General features: G+C 45.5%; 1 non-coding gene across 1 annotated transcript; it reads left to right on the plus strand.

Moving 5' to 3' along the window:
- The first annotated feature begins 9,274 nt into the window (after positions 1-9,274).
- On the plus strand, positions 9,275-9,348 carry TRNAW-CCA (transfer RNA tryptophan (anticodon CCA)). Its single transcript has one exon. It is a non-coding gene; the product is annotated as a tRNA-Trp (tRNA).
- The last annotated feature ends 400 nt before the right edge of the window (positions 9,349-9,748 follow it).

Genomic DNA, 9,748 nt, shown 5'->3' on the forward strand with positions numbered 1-9,748 from the left:
CGTTATGTTACATATTGATCTTCTTTGACCCGCGAAAGCGAACGAGGAAGCTTACCATTCCGCCGTCGGTCAGTTATTCAAAGAAGAGTATCAACGGTATAACTACGAAATATTGATAGCAAAGCTCGGACTTTCATCCCAAACTCTTTCTTCTTTCGAATCTGAACCATGAAAGTCAGTCAATGTTGGCTTCCTCGATTACACAGTTGACCACACGCATTCAACGGTAGGGAGTAAGACCTTCTCTTTACAATTTGGAAGGTAAATTCCAGGGATACTCATCGAGTGGACCATACCAAGGCTTTCCAAGAAAGCTCCTTCTTTGCTTTTCTGATTGATCTCATTGTGGACGTGTAGAGATAGGCACCTTATCTATGCAATATAGATCTCTCTAGACAGATTCGTGAAAGATCCATTTATTTACGCCATGGAAGTTTCATTGCTGAATGACTTGTCTGCTACCAACTCCTTCCTCTATGGGTAGGGCATCTCTACATGTGAGACCTTGTATACAAATTGATCACATACCGCCGAGTAATTAAAGAAAAACTCCTCCTTGCTTTCATGCATAGCAGACTAACAAGCTGAAAAGTGATCTCGCTGTACCCGATCCCCAAGCACTGACATTGAGAGAAGAGTGGAACGGGACTAGCCTTATAGGGGACTTCCCCGGATACTTATCAACTCATATCGGAGCAAGGAAGCTAGCAACCTACTGAGACTGAGACCGCGCGAAGCAATACCACATTCTCAATACCCCGGAAGACAGCGATGTAGGGCTTCGTTCTTCTCTTGTTCCTGTTTCCATACGGTATCGATGGGCCGATCGTTTCCTCTGGGAAAACTAGCAAATAGCATTTCCCTGGAAGTGGCATGTCAAAAAGGAGGAATTTAGATCCCACCTATGGGCGAAATCAATGAAGACCTTTTCCCTCCCTTCGGTCGCCTCTATTTCGAGAAATGTTGTTCTTCACTAGCGGCAAAACTAAGAATGATTTTATCCCTCATGGGCTGGCATGAGAAATTGAAATTGATCGATCTCCCGATGGGAAGAAAGATTCCTAACAGTTATAAGACGATTATGTGCGGCGTAAATGGTGATCATTGCAGGATAAAACTTGGTGCTATAGCAAAACAACTTTTTCTTCCACGCACAGAATAGGTTGTTCAAGAAGGGGACAGGGATGTGGATCTCACTACTATTGATTAACCGGTGTCAGTTGCTTTAACAGCTTTCCATGGGCATCCACCCGCAAAGATAAGAGGCCTACGCAACGATCCTTAGAACTCTCCGGTTCAAAGCCGCCCGCAATCGATACCTTTCCATTCCTATATCCTATACGATACGCTATTTTCCTGTTTCAAAGAGCTTATTCGAGAACAAGGCGCAGCAAGAGCTAATTCGATAACAGGATTCTTCGCAATTAGCCTTTCCTCGCTTTCGCTTTCAAGGGGCGTAGCGCTTGCTTACTTCTTAGAGTAGAGTCCGGAATTTTTAGCTTATTAGGTCACAATCCTGTCTTATTTAGATCTTCTTTCAGTCTAGCCCTTCTTCCACATGAGATCCTATTTTTCCTAACTCCATGTAGCACCACTATCCAATGAAAAAAAAAATCCTGCTATTTCACTCCTGGAATTCCCTGATAGAGAACTCCAGTTCTATACCTGGGGCTAGCTACTAGCTCAGACTCCGGCTTCTTAGTGTGGCCAAGTGGTAAGTCCTTTCTTTTCTGTCTGAGAATATGTCTTATCTTCCGAGGTGGCATGAGACAATAAGTGAGTTCCAGTTTAGTCTTTTGAATGTTCCTGAGGTGGATCGAGTCTCTGGTAGTTCTAGGTGGCTAGAGACCAGGGCTAACAGTCCTAGAAAGAGCAGTCCTATTTCTAAAGTACACGAACATCTTTGACATAAGGACGCTTTCAATCTTTCTTCATGAAAGCCAGACAGCGGAGCGGAGATAGAGTCCAAGCGCACTATAGCACTGCAGGGAAAGAAAATATCTTCCTTTGAAAAACTAAAGTAGTACTAAATCAAAGAAAGACATGAATTGCCCGAAGGCCAGGTTCTTTATTCCCATAGGCACAAAGACCGATCCCGACCGTCCCTTATTATTTGATTTTACACGTGCCTGGAAATGATGCTTGAATTCTTGCTTGTCTTATGAGCCATTTACTTACTTATGGAAGACATGGGGCACGAACGAGAGCATGGTTAATTAAGTAGGCTATGGAGCATGAGCCATATCAGTGCTAGAAAGACTTCCTTTTTCGATATGGTTTGATAGTAGGAGAGAAGTAGTACCCCTACGAGCGATGGATAAGAAATGCTTTTTTTTTTCAAGCGGAAGAAACTTCACTGCAGGGGAAGGCTTATGTCACTCGGATGGGAAGGCGCTAGCCGCATGGAGTAGCCATAAGAGTTAGAAGACCGCCATCAAGGATGACAAGTCACATCGGGACAGCCCTTTTTCCAGCTAGCTGATATAGAATGGAAGGGGAAGGAGGAGAAAGATAAAAAGGCAATCAACAGACTCTGATAGACGCTATGGGACCATCTCCCTTGGGAGAAGCCTTTCCGTTGTTCCAGGGTTTTCTTACTATTGAGGTCCATTTTTCCTATCATGGCATGGGGATTAGAGAGAAGATCAAGAGTTTCGAACAAGCACGCAAGCCTGAAAGCATGAGTTTCCAGCGATCGAAGTTCAAACTTGGCCGGACAGGAAAGAGGGAAAGCCTTCTTCTCAATGAGCTGTATCCATTATACAATCACCGGGCTTTGCCAAAGACAGTCCCAGTAAAGGGGTGTGTAGCAAAGCATCCACCGAGACTAGATTGGAAGATAGTCATGTGCTCTATGAAAGCAATCGAACATCATGTGTGAAGCATATGAGATGGCTAGCCGGGCAGTTCCATCATAGTTCGTGACAGGGTGTAAAGGATATATGATCTTACTTTACGATTGAGGTCTTCTTTCTCCTCTTCTTCACCGGGAACCCCTATTTCATCAACCAGACGGACAATGGGAAGCGTCTGAGCAATAAAAAGATAAGCCAAAAACGTGAAGTAGAGGGATCCCATCCTGACGGATGAGCTGCTCCCTCCCCCGGTTAACTACCACTACCCGGTCTTCCCTTTGAATTGATAGCTTCCGCTGGAGCACTTGCCTTCGTGATGAATCCCTTGAGCTTTGACTATCTTTTTGCTTCTTCTTGCTAGCCTTCGATTGTATGGTTTCCTGTATCGCTCTTGTCAAGCTCCAGCCCGATCCCTGTGATCTCGTACTTGGCCTTCCCCCCTCTTTATCTTCGTCCCGGATAGAGCCTTTCACTAAAGGGAAGGTTCCCGAGCTTGGCCGAAAAAAATCCTGGAAGTAGCACTGCTTTGGCGATTGGCAAGACATATCCGAGTAGCGCTGCCTGAACGAAGCGTGGGCGTAAAGCATCAAGTGGAGGCGTCGAATCCTTGCAAGAGGGGGGCAGACCGGTCAAAGCCAAGTCCAGACGAGCTGGCCAAAAGGCATAGGGCCAAGGCGGAGCTGGCAGGCTCATCTCACTTATTGTGTGCTTTGTTGGAATAGACTGACATCAAGGGAAAGTGCACTTTATCTCGATTCCTCTCTTTCTACAACTCTTTCCAACCCACTGCTCAGCCCCCCTCCAAACTATGGCATCAAGGTCGGACCAAGGGTCGGGCCTCCACCGATCTACTGATAAGGTAAGGGGAAAGACAACTGAATAAATAGGTCTATCTATCCTATAAAGACGGGCTAGAGTAAACGCCAAGCGCTGGCCCATTAGTGGGTTCAATTTCCTGCTTGCCTCTCATTTTCAATTGTTTGTTAGAGTAGTCTCGATCCTATTGAACATAAGCTATATCACAGGGAGTAAGTAGATCATGATCGGAGGGGGACGACCGGAGAAAGATAAGTCAAGGAGGACCCGAAGAGGAAGAGCGGTCCGTCCTAAACGAAGAGCGGTCGCTGAGAGCGAAATGAACTGATTTGGCCGGAGGGGGCCACGGGATTAGACTCTCGATGTATTATTACATTTCTAGCGGAGGAGAGAGTAGCCCCGAAAGAAGTCGGTCCTAGCGAAAACACATAATACAGCTTATGGCCGAGAGTGTCATGAAAGAAAGGTCAGTCTGCACAGGCGGGACGTGACATTAATAGACAGGTCAAACTGTGGAATCGTCTGATTTTCACTCGGATGACGTAATTCAATTTGATTTATATCAGTGTGCAGCAGCCCCTATGACAGAATTGAACATCAGATATATCACATCCATAAAAAGATTAAAAACAGTCGGTTATGAGAGCAGCACTTTTCCTTGCGGGGGCCCCGTCTCCCATCGGTGCGCTGGAGACGATTCTTTCTGTATCTTCGGCTTCGTCTTCTCCTCCTTCTGAGTCAAACAGATAAAATAAAACATGTGAATGAACGAATTTATCGTAGATTGCACGAGCAAACCACCCTTTTTTACTTTACAAATGATTGTGATTGTGGAGTTGAGGCAGGGGCTCTTGCTTTTTACTAGGCTAGACGACTCGGCGATTCTACCCTACTTTTTTCCCAGGATTGGACGCCTATTGACGAAGCTCAGGATTGGATTGTCGCCTTACTGCTTGACGAGAACAACCTACCACTGACTTTTTGAAAGTACCTATCTCATTGCACTAAAAGAGTCTGTCTTTGACGATAGGGCTTGAGGTCGATCGGTCCACCACTAAGGATCTATGGTAGGTCAAAGAGCGCAGAGAAGATTGTCCACCACTTCTTCTTGTACGCGCTATAAGATATAGGCTTTCTATGAAAGCTCGTAAGATCAGCTGACAAAACAAAACAGAAAGGGATTCGGACTCGCCTGGTTCATGTCTATCGACGAGGGATCTCAGATTGCGCTTGACCGCAGACTCGTAGCATGGGTGAGAATTCTTCATCTTAGGTAATGAAGGTGGGCGGCTCGTCGTCTTTGAAAAAGGAAGGGATGATTCTTGCCAAACTCTGTCATGCCCATCCTCCTTGGAGTTTAAAAAAAAAGATCCCCTTATGTTTTTCCGTCTTCTTCTCTGCCGAAAGGAAAGACAAAGGCGAGGGAGTCCTCGAACGGGGAAACCCACGATTGAGAGGTCAGATCACACCATCCTCATTGATCCAACTCGGGTTGGTATGCTCACAAAGAGAGACCCTACCACATGTGTTTCAGTTTGAGAGCCACCCTGTTTTCTCGATGTCTTCTTCTCTTTCGGGTGGGAGGCATTCTTCAATAGCTTTCATTACTGAGGGGCCCAATCCTAAGAATAAGAGTATCAAAAGACTCGATCTATCCGACCTTACCATAGTCTCCCTCGAGGCGCGGTCAACCTAGCAGGTGTCATACCTTCAAAAGAGATGGCTCAGACAGATTAGCTATAATGCGCAGTTAGATACTTCGATGGCTCTCGAACTAGCTGTGTTAAGCATATAGCTAGCCTTCTATTACCTTATTTCTCCAAATTTATGAATCCATAATTGTTGCCATTCAGTCTCTTATTAGCGATAGGGGCCGTCATCCAACATGCTTCTATCTAAGTGATTTCATACCTTATTCCCTCCGCCACCCTCACCCTTCTAAGCTCCTTTGCCCTATGCCTTTAGTTAGTCTGCTTTGAATGATCATTTCACTCTTCGAAGGTGAGCGAAGTACTTCGAGGGATTAGATGGAAGGAACCTCTGCTAAGAATGGAATACAATTCTTTGTGTCCTTATTTAGCTTTCAAGTGGGAGAGGACTTCCATAGAGTGAGCCCTTCGATCGCGGTGCTCATCTTACCACCCTAACTACTAGCGCAGTCCAACTTATCCCTGCTAACCCACAACTAAAGCACCATGACTCTTTGATTCCGAAATGCGGCCGAGGGCATCGGAAAGGACACATCACACGCCCTAACTCCACGAAGGGATGGATGGAATAGACAGGCACAAACCGTTGACCCTAATCTTACCAAGATATACAGGTATTCAATCCAGAATGGGCACAGAAACTGTTCAGGAAGTGAATAAAGCAGAAAGATACACATTAGTATTGGACTTAACCCCAGAGGAGAAAGAAGAACCTCCGCTTGTCCTAGAGCTAGCCTCAGAGTCAGAAGTTTATGTTAACCATACCACTAGGACAGGAAGGGTCTATCAACCGCCTCATTTGCAAGGCTAAGAAGAGCAAGAATCTATTATGCCTTTCGCTCAGTTATGAGCCAACAGGAATTTGACTGGATTGAGACTCGCGGTGCTTACACCTCTAAAGTCAGCCTCGCTCAACAATTCCTCGAGACCAAAGCAAAAGTTCTCTTTCGATCCCAAGGAGTTCATTACCTATTATTGTTGGCTATTCCAATGCCAATGCCAATGATAGAGAGATTAGGGGAATATACTGACCGAGAAGAGAGAGTAAGACCCTAAATGCTTACGGGACAGAGAGGACGCTAGTGAGATGCGCAGGTGTATGAGCTCTGAGATGTGTAGGTAGAAAGAGAAGAAGCCGTTCCAACTGGTCCTATCATCCTAGGGTAGTAGTCAATCCGATGTAGCTAATCCGACCGGCATTAGTAGACGAGTACAAATGAATATAGTAGCCCTATACAATAGACGGTAGTTCCATTAGAAATTCTATGTAAAAAGTAACCTACCGGTTACAAAGGCCTATGAATTTACAAAGTCAACATCGGAGAGTCTTCTTAACAGCTGTACTAATGCCGTTCGCCTTGACTTTAGTCATGTAGAGCATTTTCTTTTGGCATAGGAGCCTTCTAGGCCTACTGACTCTTATCTAAAGGGGCATATCGAGATCCCTTAGCCCACAAAGCCCTTGACTTTCCTTCTCTGCTTCGCACCATCGTGACACTCACCCTTCGTTACCCAGCCCATCGCTAACGCTCAGCCTCGTCTTTTGATTTGACGACCTATTTCCCTCTTTCTCTATTTAGGATAGAAAGCATAAGGTCGCAAGTGAAGCTTCTGGAGAGAGCAATGAAAGAGTTAGAATTGGACCCATAACATTGACACAGGGAGAATCCATTGCTTGGTTTCCCACAGGCAGAAAAGGACTTGGCCTGGATGTAAACTGTAAAATGAAAAGAAAATTGTAGTATCCAAAAGGGCAGCTAAGCTAGCAATCCGAACAAGAAGATCTTCCCGTGGACTCAACAGGGTTCACGAATCTTATCAACTATTTACATGAAGTAAAGTTGGAATAGATCCCAGACTTCGGAGATAGCCACCACTACTACTACTTTAGAAAGGACCGAATGGCGTGCCTTATACCTTTCAAATGAATGGTGGGGAGACCGGAATCGCTTTTGTCGCTCCGGATTTCCTCTTAGCCGAAAGGGTCGAGGCAGGAAGGAGAACGCTATATATACACCTCTTTGTACCTGGGACTAGACATAATAGCTTGAGAAAGGCTCGGGAAAGTACGTTGTGTATTTTATAGCACACGAGATAGGCGGCTTGGCTTAGAGCCTACACCAATCTATCTGTTCTATCTGTAATAGTTCGATCTGTCTTCCTGAGATGAGAATTTGTTTTGAAATAGCTAGATTAGAACTGGCCGCCTTGCCTTGGCTTATTGTGTGATTTTTGAGCAGGAGCGAGCTGTCTTTGGCACAATCTGTACTGTAGCCGGGAAAGCAGGAGTCAAGCTGTTCACAAGCAGTGGTTATGAGCCGCATCTAAAGCCAATCCATTTACAAGTGAAATCTTGCCCAACTCCAACTACAAGGAAAGAAAGGGGTGAGGTGCTCATTCTGTATAAATTGGGTCTCTCGGAACCATGGGCGGCGAAAACTAGGATGGAATCATAGGTAAGGGATGACATAACTGGGGAGTAGGAATGGCAGATCCGTTTTTTCCCAACATTATGAACTCTTCAACTTGTAGTCCACCAAGAGGCTCAATCCTCTCCTGACTTACGTCTGAGCCCAGGTTTGTAAACCAGCCATTCAATGGAAGACTTTGTCCTCTTATTTATGTTAAGCATTAGGGTCCTTCACATAATCTCGAACCGTGCCCCTTCCTCAATGAGTCACGAGCGAGCCATGCCACATTGCATGGGAGGAACTGATCCTTCACTTCCCTTTTGAGCTTTCGATTCTATTCTAGACCGCTTGATATCATATCTTACCAGCCCCACCCGGGTGGCTTCCGCGTCACCCCCAGTTGCTCCATTCTGGATCCCTGAGTGATAGAATAGCTATAAGCTAGCCCACCCTCACCTTGATGAGTTTCACTAAGAAACCGGGGGGGTGCCTATGTGACTAACATAGGGCTCTGCCTTACCAAGCAGAGTGAGGTTAGAAACTCCAATTTTGTGATAGGACTGACCCTGGTGAGAACCAGCCTATCACGCCACCGAGGTTCCGCCTCGTTTGCCTTAGTCTTGCGATCTAAGGGTGAAGGAGTCATCCAGCCACCGGGATTGGTTACCCGGTTGACCCCTATCCGTATCTACATCTACGTCCTGATTGAGTTACATAGAAACTAAAAGAACTTGAAAGCAAGAGATCCAACAGGAATGAAATGAATATCTATTTTTAAATAATCAAGTGAAAAATCCCCCGAACCTCTGATCCGATAGCAGCTATAATATGCATCTACGACTAGCTACAGGAACTAGATGAAAACTTCTACAACAGGGTATCGAAGAATGCATTCTGACATCGAGTCCTCAATCAATGTAGATGATTCAACAAGGTAGACCGAAGCAACTCGTCGATCAGCTATCACCACATCGTTGCCGAGAATGGCATAGCGATCAAACTAGTGACTGTCTACGGCTTATGCCTTCACTCGGGGGAGAGCACCCATCCAAAAAGCAGAAAAGTGAAGAAGTGACGTCCAAACCCTCGGATGGACCTAAACTAGACTCAGTCCGAGCTCCTGCAAGAGGGTCCAAAGTAGAGTGGCATGGAATCGGCCGGAAAAGACAGATCTTATCTTATAATTGCGTATATTGAGTGAGATGCCGCTTCAAAGATGCTGCTTACCTAGGATGGTGTGCTTTTCGCTCCTTTGGCTTTCTTTCTCCCGGAGACCATGCCATTCCTCGACACCGACCTTCAAACAAAGTCAGATGAGGAGCTGGCTTCCCTCAAAGTTGCTCTGGCTGACTTGCCCGTTCCGCTTTGGGGCGGTTCTTCCTCCAGCAGCCTATTCTTTCACAGCTTCTATGCCAAGGGCTATTATATCTATTCGATTATGCAAGATGTATTGGGGTCACATAAAATTATTTATGAAAAGAAAGCGCTCTTAGTTCAGTTCGGTAGAACGCGGGTCTCCAAAACCCGATGTCGTAGGTTCAAATCCTACAGAGCGTGATTCCATTCTTGTTAGATCGAGAATGACACTGAAATAATTGAACAGCAGTCTAAAGTCTGAATTTTACCTCCTGTGGATTAGGATTAAAAACAAAGAAAGAGGAGGTAAATAAACCAAAGAGATGTTAATGAAGAAAGGGTCCAAACGCGGAGGCAGTTCCAGTCCTTGTCGCAGCGCAGTAGTGAGTAGGTGATCCAACACCAGAGATAAAAGACGCAGCAGATTCATAGATATACTTACCTTAGTTATATAGATCGTTTACCTAGGTACGAGACCCTGAGGTCCATATCGGTAATAGAAAGACCTGCCACCAAAAGCATTCCGATGGAGCAGAAGTAGACCCTTCCCCCGCCATAATAGCACCACCTAGCTTCGGGATAGTAGTAGCACATATCTTTT

The sequence above is a fragment of the Vigna unguiculata genome, unplaced genomic scaffold, assembly GCF_037176805.1.
Source record: "Vigna unguiculata cultivar grain cowpea cultivar isolate G323 ecotype 2 unplaced genomic scaffold, ASM3717680v1 ptg000350l, whole genome shotgun sequence".
Classification (NCBI taxonomy): Eukaryota; Viridiplantae; Streptophyta; class Magnoliopsida; order Fabales; family Fabaceae; genus Vigna; species Vigna unguiculata.